Source organism: Pseudorca crassidens, chromosome 2 (genome assembly GCF_039906515.1).
Source record: "Pseudorca crassidens isolate mPseCra1 chromosome 2, mPseCra1.hap1, whole genome shotgun sequence".
NCBI classification, from domain to species: Eukaryota; Metazoa; Chordata; class Mammalia; order Artiodactyla; family Delphinidae; genus Pseudorca; species Pseudorca crassidens.
In genome coordinates this window covers 35,346,803-35,366,715 of record NC_090297.1, presented here as the reverse complement: position 1 = coordinate 35,366,715, position 19,913 = coordinate 35,346,803, and the positions used below count along the sequence as shown (strand labels likewise).

The following is a 19,913-nucleotide window of genomic DNA, read 5'->3' as shown; positions in this document are numbered from 1 at the left end:
AAACCTTATTGGCCACACACAATAAAGAATATACTAATTCTTTAAAGAATTAGTTCAGAGAAGTCACTAAAAACAAAAATAAACAAACAAACAAAACCCCACACAGCTACAAGTAACAATAACAATAAACACTATTGGGGGGGGCAATGATTTCCAAGTTACCACATAATAGTATTTAAAATGTCCAGTTTTAGTGAAAAATTATTATTGTTTTTTTCCTGTGAATACAAAAAAGTATTCACAGGAAAAAGGGAATTAATAAAAACTGTCCCTGAAGAAGCCCAGATGTTGAACCTTCTAGACCAAGACTTAAAATTGACTATTTTAAATATATTCAAAGCACTGAAGGAAACCATGTCTAAAGAACTAAAGGAGATTATGAAAATGATGTATCACCATTTAAAGAATATCAACAAAGAGACAATAATAAAAAATAATCAAATAGAAATTCTGGAGTAAAAAAATATAATTAGAATGGAAAAATCATTAGAGGTCTTCAACAGCAAATTTGAGGTGGCAGAGGAAATAATCAGTGAACGTAAAGATAGCTTCAAATTATAAAAGCAAAAACTGACAATTAGAAGATCAGAAAAGAAATGGGAGAATTAAACAACACTATAAACCAAGTTGACCTGACAGACATCTATAGAATATTCTACTCAACAACAACAAAATGCATATCCTTCTCAAGTGCACATGAATTATCCCCCAGAATAGACCATATGTTAGGCAATAAAACAAGGCTTAATAAATTTAAAAGGACTGAACTCATACAATGTATGTTCTCCAGGCACAATGAAATAAAATTAGAAATAACTGAAGGAAATGTGGGAATTCACAAATATGTGGAAGTTAAACAACACACTCTCAAACATGCAAGAGGTAAAGAAGAAATCACAAGGGAAATTAGAAATTACTTTGAGAGGAATGAAAATAAAAACACAACATATCAAAACTTATGGGATGCAGGAAAACAGTGCTCAGAGGGAAATAATGTGAAAATGTACATTCAAAAAGAAGAATGATTGCAAATCAATAACCCAGCTTTTCATCTTAAGAAACTAGAAAAAGAAGAGAAAATTAAACCCAAAGCAAATAGAATAAAAGAAATAATAAAGATTAAATCAGAAATAAACAAAATACAGAATAAGAAATCAATAGAGGGACTTCCCTGGTGGTGCAGTGGTTAAGAACCTGCCTTCCAATCCAGGGGACACAGGTTTGATCCCTGGTCAGGGAACTAGATTCCACATGCATGTTGCAACTAAGAGTTCACATGCCACAACTAAGGAGTATATGTGCCACAACTAAGGAGCAAGTGAGCCACGACTAAGAAGCCTGCTGGCTGCAACTAAGGAGCACACATGCTGCAACTAAGACCCAGCACAACTAAAAAATAATAATAATAAAAAAGAAATCAATAGAGAAAATCAACAAAACCAAAAATTAAATTGGTTTTTTAAAAAGAAGAACAAAATTTACAAATCTTTAGCTAGACATGACAAGAAAAAAGGAGAGAAGACTCAGATTATTAAAACTAGGAATAAAAGTGGGGATATTACTGTTGACATATAAATAAAAAGGATTATAAGGGAATACTATAAACAATTATGTCAACAATTAGATAATGTAGATTAAGTGTGCAAATTTGTAGAAAGGCTCAAACTACTGAAACTGACTCAAGAAGAAATAGTCCCAATAGATACATAATAAGTAAAGAGAGTGAATTAGTAATTAAAAAAAACAAAACTGTCCATGCGTAAAAGCCCAGGCCCAGATGGCTTCATTAGTGAATTCTACCAAACATTTAAAGAATTAATACCAATTTTTCACAAACTCTTCCAAAAAATAAAAGGAAACAGTTTTCAACTCATTCCATGAGACAAGTACTACCCTAATACCAAAATCAGACAAAAATACCACAAGAAAACTACAGACTAATATGTCTTATGAAGATAGATACAAGAATCCTCAACAAAATAATAACAATCTGATCAAGCAACATATAAAAAGAATTATACAGTTGACCAAGTGGGAATTTATCCCAGGAATGCAAGGTTAATTTAACAGCTAAAAAATCAATTGATGTAATACACCATATAAATTGAATAAAAAACAAAAACTACATGATCATCTCAATAGGCACACACACACACACACACACACACACACACACACAAACATCTGACAAACTCCAACTCCTTTTCATGATAGATACTAACCAAACTAGGACTATAAGAGAATTTCCTCAACATTATATGAGGCATCTATGAAAAACCCACAGTTAACATCATACTTAATGATGAAAGACTAGATGATTTCCCTCTAAAATCAGAAACAAGACAAGGATGTCTGCTCTTGTCACTTTATTCAACATTGTACTAGAGATACTAGCTAGAGCAGTTGGGCAAGAAAAGAAATAAAAGCCATCAAGATTGTTAAGGTAAAAGTAAAACTATCTTTATTTGTAGATGAAATAATATTATATACAGAAAATCCTAAAGAATCCACTAAAAACTATTAGAACTAATAAATGGGTTAAGCAAGTGTGTGGGATTCAAGATCAAAATACAAGATCCAGAGACAAAATCAACTGTATTTCTGTATAGCAATGAACTCTAAAAATGAAACTGAGAAAACAATTTTATTCATGATAGCATCAAAATGAATGCAATATTTAGGTATAAATTTACTGAAATATGTGTAAGACTTTTACATTGAAGACTGAAAAACATTGTTGAAAGAAATTAAGGGAGATCTAGATAAAGAGAAAAACATCCCAGTTTCATGGTTTGGAAGACAATATTGTTAAGCTGGCAATAGTCTCCAAATTGGTCTGGAGATTTAATGGAATCCCTATCAAAATTCCAACTACTCTTTTGTAGTGATTGATAAGATGATCCTAAAATTTAAAAAAAATTAACTAATTAATTAATTTTTAGCTGCATTGGGTCTTCATTGCTGTGTGCAGGCTTTCTCTAGCTGCGGTGAGCAGGGGCTACTCTTCATTGTGGTGTGTAGGCTTCTCATTGTGGTGGCTTCTCTTGTTGTGGAGCATGGGCTCTAGACACGTGGGCTTCAGTAGTTGTGGATCACGGGCTCTAGAACACAGGCTCAGTAGTTGTAGCACACAGGCTTAGTTGCTCCGCAGCATGTGGGGTCTTCCTGGACCAGGGCTCGAAACAGTGTCCCCTGCATTAGCAGGCGGATTTCTTTTTTCTTTTTTTTCAGCATCACGTTTTAATTAAGGGAGCATATTCATTGTAGAGAATATATTGACTATCGTAAATGTGACTCCTCATTACAGCCTTAAAATTTTGTCAGGTGGATTCTTAGCCACTGTGCCACCAGGGAAGTCCTGATGATCCTAAAATTAATATGGATACCTAAAAGACCCCGAATAGCCAAAACAATCTTGAAAAGGAAGAACAAAGTTGGAGGATTCACACTTCCCAATTTCAAAACTTACTACAAAGTTTCAGTAATTAAGACATCAAGACAGTGTGGTACTGGCATGAAGATAGCCATATAGATCAATGGAATAGAATTAAGAGTCTATGGTCAGTTGATTTTTTTTTTTTTTTGCAGTACGCAGGGCAAAAATATGGAATGCTTCATGAATTTGTGTGTCACCCTTGCGCAGGGGCCATGCTAATCTTCTCTGTATCGTTCCAATTTTAGTATATGTGCTGCCAAAGCGAGCACTGGTTAGTTGATTTTTTTTTTTTTGCTGTACGTGGGCCTCTCACTGTTGTGGCCCTTCCCGTTGCGGAGCACAGGCTCCGGACGCGCAGGCTCAGCAGCCATGGCTGAGGTGCCCAGCTGCTCCGCGGCACGTGGGATCTTCCCGGACCGAGGCATGAACCCGTGTCCCCTGCATCGGCAGGCGGACTCTCAACCACTGCGCCACCAGGGAAGCCCATGGTCAGTTGATTTTTAACAAGGATGCCAAGACCATTCAATGGGAGAAAGAAGAGTCTTTTCAACAAATGGTGGTGGGATAGTTGATTATCCACAAGTGAAAGAATGAATTGGACTCATACCTCACACCATATAAAAAAATTAACTCAAAATGGATCTAAGAGCTTAATATAACAGCTAAAATTATAAAACTCTTAAAAGAAAACATAGAAGTAAATCTTTATGACCTTGGATTAGGCAATGGTTTGCTAAATATGACAACTAAAGCACAAGCAACCAAAGAAAAAATAGATAAATGGGACTTCATTGAAATTAAAAACTTTTGCACAAAGAACATTATCAAGAAAATGAAAAGACAACCTACAGAACAGGAGAAAATATTTGTAAATCATATATCTGAAAAAGGGCTTTTAGCTAGAATACATGAAAAAAACTCTTACAACTCAATAATAAAAAAAAAGACAAATAATCCAACTTGAAAATTGGGTTATTTTTTAATCCAACAACCCAAAGAATCTGAATAGATATTTCTCCAAAGAAGACCTAGAAATGGCCAATAAGTACATGAAAAGATGCCTCCTGATATCATTACTCATCAGGGAAATGCAAATCAAGACTACAATGACATATCACTTTACAATCACTAGGATGGCTATAATAATTTTATTTTTATCTTTTAAAAATATTTATTTATTTTTGGCTGCATTAGGTCTTCATTGCTGTGTGGAGGCTTTCTCTAGTTGCGGCGAGCAGAGGATACTCTTCATTGCAGTGCGCAGGCTTCTCATTGCAGTGGCTTCTCTTATTGCGGACCACAGGCTCTAGGTGTGTGGGCTTCAGTTGTTGCAGCATGCAGGCTCAGTAGTTGTGGCACGTGGGCCCTGGAGCACGCCGGCCTCAGTAATTGCAGCGCATGGGCTCAGTAGCTGCAGTGCGCAGGCTCTAGGGCATGCAGGCTCAGTAGTTGTGGCTCATGGGCTTGGTTGCTCCATGGCATGTGGGATCTTCACAGAGCAGGGATCGAACCCATGTTCCCTGCATTGGCAGGCAGATTCTTAACCACTGCACCACGAGGGGAGTCCCTAGGATAGCTATAATAATTTTTAAAGGACAATAACAAATGTTGGCACGGCTGCAGAGAAATTGGAACCCTCATGCAATGCTGATCTGAACATAAAATTGTGTAACTGCCATGGAAAACAGTTTGGCAATTCATTAAAAAGTTAAACAGAGTTACCATAAGACCCAGCAATTCCACTCCTAGGTAAATACCTAAGAGAAATGAAAACATATGTCCACATAAAAATGTATATATGAATGTTCATAGCAGCATAATTCATAACAGCTAAAAAGTGGGAACAACCCAAATGTTCATCAACTAATAAATGGATAAACAAAATATGGTAAATCCACATAATGTAATATTATTTAGGCACAAAAAAGGAATGAATTACTGATTCATATTACAACATGGATGAACCTTGAAAAAATATGATTAAGTAAAAGCAGCCAGGCACAAAAAGCCAAATATTTTATGATTCTATTTATATAAAATGTCAAAAATTGGCATATTTATAGAGACAGAGAGTAAATTAGTTGCCAGAGATGGGGGAAAGGGAAAATAAAAAGTGACTGCTAACAGCAATGGGATTTCTTCTTAAGGTGATGAAAACATTCTGGAATTAGATCATGACGGTGATCACACAACTTTTTGAATACACTGAAAAAAAACAACCCAATAACTGTACACTCTAAAAAGGTGAATTTTATGGTATGTAAATACATCTCAAATAAAAATAAGAAGGCTGGACAAAACAGAATCAAATATTAGGGGACTTGAAGACAGGTCAATATATATAATCTAGACTGAAGCACAGAGAGAAAAAAAGGTTTAAAAAAAAGAGAGAAAGAACAACTTATCTATAACATGTGAGATAGCAACAAGATAATACCCATATAATTGGAGTTTCATAATGAGAAGAGAAATAGAATGGAAGAGAAAACACATTTAAATTCTTTTTTTTTTTTTTTGTGGCCACAGAAGCAGCATGCCAGATCTTAGTTCCCTGACCAGGGATCTAACCCATGCCCCCTGCTGTGGAAGTGAGGAGTCTTAACCACTGGACCACCAGGGAAGTCCCTGAATTCTAATTAGAGAAGTTTTGCCTTAAAATGTCTTAAATTTGATTAAAAATAAATAGGAACACCCAATCTGGGAAGGTCACAAATTCCCAAAATGGATAAATACAAAGAAAATCACACCTACATATATCATAGTCAAATTGCTGAAGAACAAAAAAATCTTAAAGCATCCAGAAAAAAAGGACACAGGGGAACAATTATAAGAATGTCAGCTGACTTCTTATCAGAAACAATAAAATTCCAGAAGACATGAAATGATATTTGTAAAATGCTGGAAGAAAAAAGATTGTCAAAGTGGAATTTTATATTGAGTGAAATATATATTTAAAAGGATGGTGAAATAAAGACACTTTCAGATAAGCAAAAGTTGAAAGAATTCATGGTCTACAAACTAACTACAAGAAGTACTAAAGGAAGATCTTCAGGTGGAAAGAAAGTTTTATCAGATGGAAAATTGGATCTCCAGGGAGGAATAAAGAGTACTAGAAAGGGAATATATATGTTTAAAAATAAAAAAATTATTTTTATTTTAAAAATTCTTTAAAATTCAGTTGTCTGTTTAAAGCAAATGGTAACAATGTATTGTGGGGTTTATAAAATATTGTTCTTATGAAATATAGCACAGAAGATAGGATGAGGTATAAATGGAATTATATCATTGTATACTATCCTATGTATGATGTGATGTAATATTAATTGAGCATAGATTATGGTAAGGTATGGATGAATACTGTAATCCCTAGAGAAACCACTGAATAATAACATAAAGAAGTATAGGTAAAAAGCCAAAAGACTCCAAAGAAGATATATGAACGGCCAATAGGCACATGAGAAGATCTCAACATCTTTAACCATCAGGAAAAGGCAAATCAAAACCCTACTGAGGAAACTTGCTCAAGTCTTTTAGATAGCCTTATCCACCAGAGGGCAGATAGCAGAAGCAAGAAGACCTACAATCTTGCAGCCTGTGGAACAAAAACCACATTCACAGAAAGACAGACAAGATGAAATGGCAGAGGGCTATGTACCAGATGAAGGAACAAGATAAAACCCCAGAAAAACAACTAAATGAAGTGGAGATAGGCAACCTTCCAGAAAAAGAATACAGAATAATGATAGTGAAGATGATCCAGGACCTAGGAAAAAGAATGGAAGCAAAGATCGAGAAGATCCAAGAAATGTTTAACAAAGACCTAGAAGAATTAAAGAACAAAAAAACAGAGATGAACAATACAATAACTAAAATGAAAACTACACTAGAAGGAATCAATAGCAGACTAACTGAGGCAGAAGAACGGATAAGTGACCTAGAAGATAGAATGGTGGAATTCCCTGCTGCGGAACAGAATAAAGAAAAAAGAATGAAAAGAAATGAAGACAGCCTAAGAGAACTCTGGGACAACATTAAACATAATAACACTCGCATTATAGGGGTCCCAGAAGGAAAAGAGAGAGAGAAAGGACCCGAGAAAATATTTGAAGAGATTATAGTCGAAAACTTCCCTAACATGGGAAAGGAAAGAGCCCCCCAAGTCCACGAAGCACAGAGAGTCCCATACAGGATAAACCCAAGGAGAAACACGCCGAGACACATAGTAATCAAACTGACAAAAATTAAAGACAAAGAAAAATTACTAAAAGCAACAAGGGAAAAAAGACAAATAACATACAAGGGAACTCCCATAAAGTTAACAGCTGATTTCTCAGCAGAAACTCTACAAGCCAGAAGGGAGTGGCATGACATATTTAAAGTGATGAAAGGGAAGAATCTACAACCAAGATTACTCTACCCAACCAGGATCTCATTCGGATTAGATGGAGAAATCAAAAGCTTTACAGATAAGCAAAAGCTAAGAGAATTCAGCACCACCAAACCAGCTCTACAACAAATGCTAAAGGAACTTCTCTAAGTGGGAAACACAAGAGAAGAAAAGGACCTATAAAAACAAACCGAAAACAACTAAGAAAATGGTCATAGGAACATACATATCGATAATTACCTTAAACATGAATGGATTAAATGCTCCAACCAAAAGACACAGGCTTGTTGAATGGAAACAAAAACAAGACCCATCTATATGCTGTCTACAAGAGACCCACTTTAGACCTAGGGACACATACAGACTGAAAGTGAGGGGATGGAAAAGGATATTCCATGCAAATGCAAATCAAAAGAAAGCTGGAGTAGTAATACTCATATCAGATAAAATGGACTTTCAAATAAAGAATGTTACAAGAGACAAAGAAGGACACTACATAATGATCAAGGGATCAATCCAAGAAGAAGATATAACAATTATAAATATATACGCACCCAACATAAGAGCATCTCAATACATAAGGCAACTGCTAACAGCTATAAAAGAGGAAATTGACAGTAACATAATAATAGTGGGGGACTTTAACACCTCATTTACACCAATTGACAGATCATCCAAACAGAAAATTAATAAGGAAACACAAGCTTTAAATGACACAATAGACCAGATAGATTTAATTGATATTTACAGGACATTCCATCCAAAAACAACAGATTACACTTTCTTCTCAAGTGCGCATGGAACATTCTCCATGATAGATCACATCTTGGGTCACAAATCAAGTCTCAGTAAATTTAAGAAAATTGAAATCATATCAAGCATCTTTTCTGACCCCAACGCTTTGCGATTAGAAGTGAATTACAGGGAAAAAAACGTAAAAAACAAAAAACGTAAAAAATGTAAAAATGTAAAAAACAAACATATGGAGGCTAATCAAAACGTTAGTAAATAACCAAGAGATCACTGAAGAAATCAAAGAGGAAATCAAAAAATACCTAGAGCCAAATGACAATGAAAACACGATGATCCAATACCTATGGGATGCAGCGAAAGGAGTTCTAAGAGGGAAGTGTATAGCTATACAAGCCTACCTCAAGAAACAAGAAAAATCTCAAATAAGCAATTAAACTTACACCTAAAGGAACTAGAGAAAGAAGAACAAACAAAACCCAAAGTTAGCAGAAGGAAAGAAATCATAAAGATCAGAGCAGAAATAAATGAAATAGAAATAAAGAAAACAACAGCAAAGATCAATACAACTAAAAGCTGGCTCTTTGAGAAGATAAACAAAATTGAAAAACCATTAGCCAGACTCATCAAGAAAAAGACGGAGAGGAGTCAAATCAATAAAATTCGAAATGAAAAAGGAGAAGTTACAACAGACACCGCAGGAATACAAAGCATCCTAAGCGACTACTACGAGCAACTCTATGCCAATAAAATGGACAACCTGGAAGAAATGGACAAATTCTTAGAAAGGTATAATTTTCCAAGACTGAACCGGGAAGAAATACAAAATGTGAACAGACCAATCACAAGTAATGAAATTGAAACTGTGATTAAAAATATTCCAACAAACAAAAGTCCAGGACCAGATGGCTTCACAGGTGAATTCTATCAAACTAAATTAGAGAAGAGCTAACACTCATCCTTCTCAAACTCTTCCAAAAAATTGCAGAGGGAGTAATACTCCCAAACTCATTCTATTGAGGCCACCATCACCCTGATACCAAAACCAGACAAAGATGCTACAAAAAAAAAGAATTACAGAACAATATCACTGATGAATATAGACTCAAAAATCCTCAACAAAATACTAGCAAACAGAATCCAACAACACATTAAAAGGGTGATACACCATAATCAAGTGGGATTTATCCCAGGGATGCAAGGATTTTTCAATATATGCAAATCAATCAATGTGATACACCATATTAACCAGTTGAAGAATAAAAACCATATGATTATCTCAATAGATACAGAGAAAGCTTTTGACAAAATTCAACACCCAGTTATGACAAAAACTGTGAAGAAAGTGGGCATAGAGGGAACCTACCTCAACATAATAACAGCCATATACGACAAACGCACAGCAAACATCATTCTCAATGGCGAAAAACTGAAAGCATTTTCTCTAAGATCAGGAGCAAGACAAGAATGTCCAGTCTCACCACTCTTATTCAACATTTTTGTAAGTCCTACTTACAGTTTTGTAAGTCCTAGGAACAGAAATCAGAGAACAAAAAGAAATAAAGGGAATACAAATTGGAAAAGAAGAAGCAAAACTGTCACTGTTTGCAGATGACATGATACTATACATATAGAATCCTAAAGATGCCATCAGAAAACTACTAGAGCTAATCAATGAATTTGGTAAAGTTGCAGGATACAAAATTAATGCACAGAAATCTCTTGCATTCCTATACACTAATGATGAAAAATCGAAAGAGAAAGTAAGGAAACACTCCCATTTACCATTGCAATAAAAAGAATAAAATACCTAGGAATAAACCTACCTAGGGAGACAAAAGACCTGTATGCAGAAAACTATAAGTCACTAATGAAAGAAATTAAAGATGATACCAACAGATGGAGAGATATACCATGTTCTTGGATTGGAAGAATCAATATTGTGAAAATGACTAGACTACCCAAAGCATTCTACAGATTCAATGCAATCCCTATCAAAATAGACATTTCTCCAAATAAATAGACATTTCTCCAAAGAAGACATACATATGCCAAGAAGCACATGAAAAGCTGCTCAACATCACTAATTATTAGAGAAATGCAAATCAAAACTACAATGAGGTTTTGTAGTTAGAATGCTCAGTTAGAATTGGCATCATCAGAAAATCTACAAACAACAAATGCTGGAGAGGCTTTGGAGAAAAGGGAACCCTCTTGCACTGTTGGTGGGAATGTAAATTGATACAGCCACTACGGAGAACAGTATGGAGGTTCCTTAAAAAACTAAAAATAGAACTACCATACGACCTAGCAATCCCTCTACTGGGCATATACCCAGAGAAAACCATAATTCAAAAAGACACATGCACCGCAATGTTCATTGCAGCACTATTTACAATAGCCAGGTCATGGAAGCAACCTAAATGCCCAGCAACAGACGAATGGATAAAGAAGATGTGGTACATATATACAGTGGAATATTACTCAGCCATAGAATGGAATGAAATTGGGTCATTTGTAGAGATGTGGATGGATCTAGAGACTGTCATACAGAGTGAAGTAAGTTAGAAAGAGAAAAACAAATATCGTATATTAACGCATATATGTGGAATCTAGAAAACTGGTACAGATGAACTGGTTTGCAGGGCAGAAATAGAGACACAGATGTAGAGGACAAACGTATGGACACAAGGGGGGAAAGGGCGGGGGTGGTGGTGGTGCTGTGATGAATTGGGAGATTGGGATCGACATATATACACTAATATGCATTAAATGAATAACTAATGAGAACCTGCTCTATAAAAAAATAAATTAAAATAAAATTTAAAAAACCCCATTGAGATACCATTTCACACTCACTAGGAAGGGTATAAGAAAAAAAACCCAGATAATAAGAAATATCGGTGAGGATGTGGAAAACTGGAACCCTTATACATTGCAGGTGACGTAAAATGGGTCACTTTGGAAAACAATCTGGCAGTTTTTGAATAAACAATGGGTTATCATATGACCTAATACTTAAAATCCTAGGTATATGCCCAAGAGAAATGAAAACATATATACATACAAAAACGTATACACAAATGTTCATAGCAGTATTATTCATTATAGCCCCAAAGTGGAAACAACTTAGTGTCCATCAACTGAGGAATGGATACATAAAATCTGGCTTATCCATACAATGGAATATTATTTCACCATAAAAAATAATGAAGTACTGGGCTTCCCTGGTGGCACAGTGGTTAAGCATCCGCCTGCCAATGCAGGGGACACGGGTTCGAGTCGTGGTCCAGGAAGATCCCACATGCCATGGAGCAACTAAGCCTGTGTGCCACAACTACAGAGCCTGTGCTCTAGAGCCCACAGGCCACAACTACTGAGCCCGTGTGCCACAACTACTGAAGCCTGCACACCTAGAGCCCATGCTATGCAACAAGAGAAGCCACCGCAATGAGAAGCCTGCACACTGCAACGAAGAGTAGCCCCTGCTCGCCGCAACTAGAGAAAGCCCGCATGTAGCAATGAAAATCCAACACAGCCAAAAATAAATAAATAAATAAGAGGGTTAACATAAATTATATATATAAAAAAAAGACGGAACTTAAAAAAAAAAAAGAATGAAGTACTGATCCTTGCTACAACGTGGACGAATCTTGAAAACATTATGCTAAGTGAAAGAAGCCAGACACCCAGAGCCACAAACTGTATGATTCCATTTATATGAAATGTCCAGTACAGGCAATTCTAGAGACAGAAAGTAGTTTAGTTGTTGACTAGGGCTAGAAGAGGGCTGGCAGCAGAGGGAAGGAGCTAAATGGTATGTGGGTTTTTTGGGGGGAATAATGAAAATGTTCTAAAATTTTTTGTGGTGATGGTTGCACAACTCTGTGAATATTCTAAAAACCATTGAATTGTATACAATTGACCTTTGAACAACACAAGGGTTAGGGACACTAGTTCCTGCAGAGTCAAAAAATCCACACAGAAATTTACATTTGGTCCTCTGTATCCATGGTTCCACACCCGTGGATTCAACCAACCAGGGATCATGAAAAATCTGCATATAAGTGGACCTGCAAAGTTCAAACCCGTGTCATTCAAGGGTCAACTGTACTTTAAATAGGTGAATTGTATGACATGTGAATTAGATATCAATAAAACTCTATTTTTAAAAATACCAATGAAGAAGATAAAAATGGAATACTAAAAATACTTGATTAATCCAAAAGAAGGCAGAAAAGAAAGAACAAAGGAACAAAGAACACAGGGAATACATAGAAAACAAATAACAGTATGTTTAACTAAAACCCAACCATATCATAATTATATTAACTTTAAATGGACTAAATATCCTTATTAAAAGGTAGAAATTGGCAGACTAGATATAAAAAAGCAGGACCTTTTAATTTTTCTTGAACTTTGTTCTGGGATGCAACTAAGTTACTTTTAAACAGTTTGGTCCTTGCAGCTCTTGCTTTTATGATTCATTGGCTGGCTCTGCAGCCATGCTCAGTCCAAGGCTAATTTTCCCCTGCTCCTGTGGCATTCTACACAATGCTTGAGTACTCTGCCCAATGCCTGGTGAATTTAGAGTTTTCCCGTCTGGCCTTGTGTGTGAGTGCCAGGCACTGCTCCCTCTAATCCTTTTGGATGGTTCTTTCTCCAGCCTCGGGAAGTTTCCTCACACACATGTACTGACCAGTGTATCTGCTGAATACTGGAGTGGGATCCTCTGTAAATCTTCAGGGTTCTCTCTCTGTGCAGCTCTCCACTCTTTTGTAGTCTGTCGTATAAACTCTAGCTGCCTTGTCTCCAGACTCTCAGTTCCATCCTCTCAACACAGGACATCTCTAGGTTCTGCCAAAGTTCCCCCTACTTATCCTATGGCCTAGAAACTCTTTCAAGGCAGTAAGTTTGGGAAATCATAGGATTTACCTCATTTGTTTCCCATTCTCAAGGATCACTTTTTTTTTTGTCTTTTTTAAAAAAATATTTATTTTATTTGGCTGCACTAGGTCTTAGTTGTGGCACGTGGGATCTTTTAGTTGTGGCATGTGGGATTTTTAGTTGTGGCATGCAAATTCTTAATTGCAGCATGTGGGATCTAGTTCCCTGACCAGGGATCGAACCTGGGCCCCCTGCATTGGGAGTATGGAGTCTTAGCCACTGGACCACCAGGGAAGTCCAGGATCACTGTTCTTTTTTGCCTGATGTACAGTGTATTGAAAACTTGTTTCATGTATTTTGCCTGTTTCAGGTGAGGGGGTAAATCTGATCCCTGGTACTCTATCTTGGCTGGAGGTATAAGAAAGTTGGTGTGGCCATTTTAATATAAGAAAATGTAAACTTTAAGACAAGGAGTATTATCAGAGATAAAGATGTCACTTCTTAATGATAAGAGGATCTACTTTTCAGGAGAGATGGTGCTGAAATCTCCAATAATTGTGAATTTGACCACTTCTCCTGATAGTTCTGTCAATTTTTACTTTATGTATTTTGAAGCTCTATTGTTAGGTGCTATTATGGACTAAATGTTGTGTCTCCCCAAAATTTATGTGTTGAAGCCTTAATTCCCAAAGTGTTGGTATTTGGAGGTAGGGCATTTTGGTAATTAGGTTTAAATGAGGTCATGAGTGTGGGGCCCCCATGATGGGATTCGTGTTTTTATAACAAGAGGAAGAAACTAGAACTCTCTCTCTACCATGTGAGGATATAGCGAGACGGTTGGCTGTCTACTAGCCAGGAAGAGGGCTCTATTACTGTGATCTTGAACTTCCCAGCCACCAGAACTGTGAGAAATAAAGGCCTATTGTTTAAACCACCCAATCTGTGGTATTTTGCTATGGCAGCCCAAGTTGACTGATACAGGTGCATATACATATTTCAAATTGTTGTGTCCTCTCAGTAATTGATAAAACAAGTGCAGTAAAAATAGTAAGGATACAGGAAATTTGAATGTTGTCAACCAATTTGACCTAATTGACATTTATATAACATTGATACAACTCCAGAGTACACTTTCTTTTCAAGCGCACAAGGAACATATATCAAGGTAGACCATATGCTGGGCATTAAGACAAGTCTCAATGAATTTCAAAGGACCGAAACCATACAGAATATGTTCTGTGATCACCATGGAATTAAATTAGAAACAAATAAAAATAAATTTTAAAAAACTACAAAATCCCCAAACATTTGGATATTAAAGAACACCCTTTAAAGCCAGAAGTCAATAAGAAATTACAAGGGATATTCAAAAATACTTTGAACTGAATGAACTTATACCAAAATTTGGGGGATGCAGCTAAAACAACACTTTGAAGGAAATTTATAGCTTTAAATGCTAATATTAGAAAAGAACAAAGTGTTAAAATCAATTATGTATGCTTCCACCTTAAAATGCTAAAAAAGAAGAGCAAATTAAACTCAAAGGAAGGAGGATAAAGGAGATAATAGAGATAAGAGTGGAAACAAATGAAAGAGAAACAGACAAATACAGAAAATCAATAAATCCAAAAATCAATAAAAAGAACAAATTATTGATACATGCAATAAAATGGATTGGCTCAAAAGTATGTTAAGTGAAAGAAGCCAGATCAAAAGAGTAGGATTCCATATATCTGGGGTTCTAGACAGTGGCCCATTGATCAAATCTAGCCCAGTGCCCATTTTTGTATAACCTTGAATTAAGAATGGTTTTTACATTTTTAGAGGGCTGTAAAGGAGAAGGAGGAGAAGCAGTAGTGACAGAAATTGTATGTGCCCTGCAAAGCCTGAAATGTTTACTATCTGTCCCTTTATAGAAAAGTTTTCCAATGTTTGATTGAGACAAACTAAGCTATGGCAATAGAAATGAGAGTGGTATTTACCTTTTGGGTAAGATGGGAGGATGACTGGAACCAGGGCACGAGCAAACGCTCTTGTGTAATGGAAATGTTTACTATTTTGATTGTGATGATTACTTGGATGTATATTCTTGTCAAAACTCATTAAAACCTGAGCATTTTATTGTACATAAATTTTTACCTTATTTGAAGAACCAGGAGATCTTCTTCCCCCACGAGTTGCATTCACTGATTAAAATAAAAAAGCATCTTTAAAAATATATTTAACTTCCCCCCTCATCTCTTTCCTTCTAAGTGGGATTGATATTTTGAATAAAGAGCTTTGTTCAGAGATCTTCTTTGATATTTTTAGCTTGGCTGAGAGTTAATCAGATAAAAAAATTGTTTATAGAGCTTTAGAAGTTATTGTTCCCTTGGGAATATGCTTCCCAAGTAACAATTTAACATAAATGAAAATATAAATTTATGCTGTGAAAACTGCAACAGATGTTCTCTTTCTAATGTTTGCCTGTCTATATGTGATTGGGGCTGAGCAGTGTATTCTCTCCACTTACACGAAAAAACATGCGGCAAATTATTTTGCAACATCTTCTGTTTTCCATCCATTGGTATGAATTTAGCTGATAGAAAGTTGTCTTGGTCTTTCTTTTCTTTACTTTTATTTTTTTTGAATTTTATTTTTTAATACAGCAGGTTCATATTAGTTATCTATTTTATACGTATTAGTGTATATATGTCAATACCAATCTCCCAATTCATCCCACCACCCACCACCGACCCACACCCCCGCTTTCCCCCCTTGGTGTCCATACGTTTGTTCTCTACATCTGTGTCTCTATTTCTGCCTTGCAAACCGGTTCATCTGTATCATTTTTCTAGATTCCACATATATGCGTTAATATACAATATTTGTTTTTCTCTTTATGACTTACTTCACTCTGTATGACAGTCTCTAGGTCCATCCACCTCACTACAAATAACTCGATTTCGTTCCCTTTTATGGCTGAGTAATATTCCATTGTATATATGTACCACATCTTCTTTATGCATTCGTCTGTTGATGGGCATTTAGGTTGCTTCCATGTCCTGGCTGTTGTAAATAGTGCTCCAATGAACATTGGGGTGCATGTGTCTTTTTGAATTATGGTTTTCTCTGGGTATATGCCAGTAGTGGGATTGCTGGGTCGTATGGTAGTTCTATTTTTAGTTTTTTAAGGAACCTCCATACTGTTCTCCGTAGTGGCTGTATCAATTTACATTCCCACCAACAGTGCAAGAGGGTTCCCTTTTCTCCACACCCTCTCCGGCATTTTTTGTCTGTAGATTTTCTGAAGATGGCTATTCTGACCAGTGTGAGGCGATACCTCATTGTAGTTTTGATTTGCACTTCACTCCACTGGGTGGACTTCTGTGGTATAATTGTTTGTGAGTCACCCACCCAGCAGTTATGGGATTTGATTTTATTGTGATTGTGCCCCTCCTACCGTCTCATTGTGGCTTCTCCTTTGTCTTTGGATGTGGGGTACCTTTTTTGGTGAGTTCCAGTGTCTTCCTGTTGATGATTGTTCAGCAGTTAGTTGTGATTCCGGTGCTCTTGCAAGAGAGAGTGAGCGCACGTCCTTCTACTTCCCCTTGTGAACGAATCTCAGGTTGTCTTGGCCTTTAAACTGATGATAATCCTATTCCAGTATGATTTATAGTTTTGAGAGTCCAAGTTATGAATTCTTTCTTTGTTAAAATTTGTGATTTTTTAAAAATGCAAAATGTTGTTAACCTGCTTTTGCTTATCTGTATACCAAAAGACCTAGCTCCCTTTTCCCTCTAATCAAATGATGAAATTGGATTGTTAGAAAAAACTTTGTTGGGCTTCCCTGGTGGTGCAGTCGTTAAGAATCCGCCTGCCAATGCAGGGCACACAGGTTCGAGCCCTGATCCGGGAAGATCCCACATGCCGTGGAGCAACTAAGCCCGTGCACCACAACTACTGAGGCTGCACTCTAGAGCCTGTGAACCGCAACTATTGAGCCCCTGTGCCACAACTACTGAAGCCCGCGTGCCTAGAGCCTGTGCTCCGCAACAAGAGAAGCCACTGCAATCAGAAGCCCACGCACCTCAACGAAGAGTAGCCCCCGCTGCCACAACTAGAGAATGCCTGCACGCAACAGGGAAGACCCAATGCAGCCAAAAATAGATAAAATAAAATAAATAAATTTATTTTAAAAAGGGAGCAAGAGGGAAGAGATATGGGGATATATGTAAATGTATAACTGATTCACTTTGTTATAAAGCAGAAACTAACACACCATTGTAAAGCAATTATACCCCAATAAAGATGTTTAAAAATAAAATAAAAAAGGGAAAAGAACCAATAAACTTTGTTATATAGATTTTGGGTTTATTCATAAAGAAATACATAGGAGTAAAAAACCCAGAGCCACTAAAGGAGCCAATAGTATTACAGTTTTTTATTTTAGGAATATTTCACTTAAATGTAGGTTTCTATGACTCTTTTAGATATCCAGCTGGCAATAAGCAACAGAAAATAGGGAAGAAATATTGTTTAAAAAGTTGATTTACAGATACCATTTCTGAAGAAAAAGGAGGAACAGTAAAAATGGTGGCAGAGTTCTTAGACCTCTGCCTCACACCACGTATTAAATTAAATTCCAGATGGGTAAAAATATAAATAGTGTATTTCTAGCAATAGCTGTCTGGAGAAACCTCCTAGTATAGAGCACTTAAAATGCTGGATGAAATACAGAAAAGCATCTTTCTTTTTAAAGGCAAGGCGATGTCAGAAAAGAAAGGGAAATTGTCAGAGACAAGAAGAGAGCTCCACTCCAGAAAAAGTCCAGCTGGAGCTGGTACTTGCCTGGTGACACCTGCCAATCCCTGATGGCCTAGCAAAATGCAGAGGATAGGGGTTGAAGCCTAAGAGGGCAGGGAGTTTGGATTGAAAACACGTAAAGCTGGAATTCCCTGAGTGTGAACTAGGAAAGTGATTGAACTGAAAAAAAAAAAAAATGCTGCCAACAGAAAAAAGGCAATGTGGATACCCGTCTCCAAACCTGGGGCTGTGCTCACTTGGAAGTGATGTCTCATAAGTGTGCATCAGAAAAAACCCTCAAGCCCCAAACTTAGTTAAAGTGATTCTGGGTTTGCAGTGCACTAAACTACCTGGCAGAAGCAACAATGCGAGATTTTTCCACAGAGGAACTCATTTTCACCCAGGCCTCAATTCCCACAGATACATTTTCAAAGAATATGAGTTCACACACATTTAAAAAATCCTCAAACATAGGAGTTAATAAGACACTCCCTGTGTGAATCGGCAGAAACAATACCTAGCAGAATCAGACCTGTACATATGATAGCTACTAGAATGATCAGGTACAGAATATAAAAGACTTATTTAATATGCTTAAGGAAATACAAAAGACATCAAAAGTTTGGCAAAGGAGAAAGTGACCATCAAGAGGAATTATGCAGAGTTGAAAACAAACCAAATAGAACTTCTGGAAATTAAAAATAAAATGGGAAAAAATAAAAAGAGGGAAATTATACTCAGGTGGAAGGAGAAGATACATCTAGGAAACTACCCAGAATGCATTAATAAGAAACAAAGGTAGCAAAAATGTGAAGGATTAAGAGATCAGGAGGAGTGAATGAAAAAGCCTACCATAAACGTAACAGGAATTCCAGAAAGAAGGGGAGCTGCAATAATCAGAGATTGTCACTGAGAATTTCCAAAACAGATGAGAGGTGTCAATTATCAGTATGAGATTCAGAAAGACAAACAATTCTCAAAGAGGATAAATAAAAAGAAATATACATCTGTATAAGATAAAGAAAGAGCAAAATTGATCATTACAAGGGGCCAAGAATTAGACTGAAAGCTGTCTTTTCAACAGCCACAGTGGAACTCAGAAAATGGGAGGATACAAACTGCAAAGTGCTGGGAGAAAGTAATTGTTGTTTAATTATATGCTCAGCAAAATTTTCTTTCAAAAGAGAGGGCAGAGGACTTCCGGGAAGATGGCGGAAGAGTAAGACGTGGAGATCACCTTCCTCCCCACAGATACACCAGAAATACATCTACACGTGGAACAACTCTTACAGAACACCTACTGAACGCTGGCAGAAGACCTCAGACCTCCCAAAAGGCAAGAAACCCCCCACGTACCTGGTTAGGGCAAAAGAAAAAAATAAACAGAGACAAAAGGATAGGGATGGGTCCTGCACCAGCGGGAGGGAGCTGTGAAGGAGGAAAAGTGTCCACACACTAGGAAGCCCCTTCGTGCGCGGAGACTGTGGGTGGCGGAGGGGGAAAGCTTCGAAGCCGCGGAGGAGAGCACAGCAACAGCGGTGCGGGGGGCAAAGCGGAGAGATTCCCGCACAGAGGATCGGTGCTGACCATAATTCACCAGCCCGAGAGGCTTGTCTGCTCCCCTGCCGGGGCGGGCGGGGCTGGGAGCTGAGGCTCGGGCTTCGGTCG

The 19,913-nt window shown here is 37.0% G+C and overlaps 1 long non-coding RNA gene and 1 other non-coding gene across 3 annotated transcripts in view; both read right to left on the bottom strand.

Annotated features, from left to right (window-relative positions):
* The window catches only part of LOC137210374 (uncharacterized), a 79,806-nt gene that overhangs the window by 12,532 nt on the left and 47,361 nt on the right, over positions 1 to 19,913 (bottom strand). The gene's annotated exons all lie outside the window — the stretch shown is intronic.
* On the bottom strand, positions 3,599 to 3,705 carry LOC137220404 (U6 spliceosomal RNA). Its single transcript, XR_010941693.1, has one exon. It is a non-coding gene; the product is annotated as a U6 spliceosomal RNA (small nuclear RNA).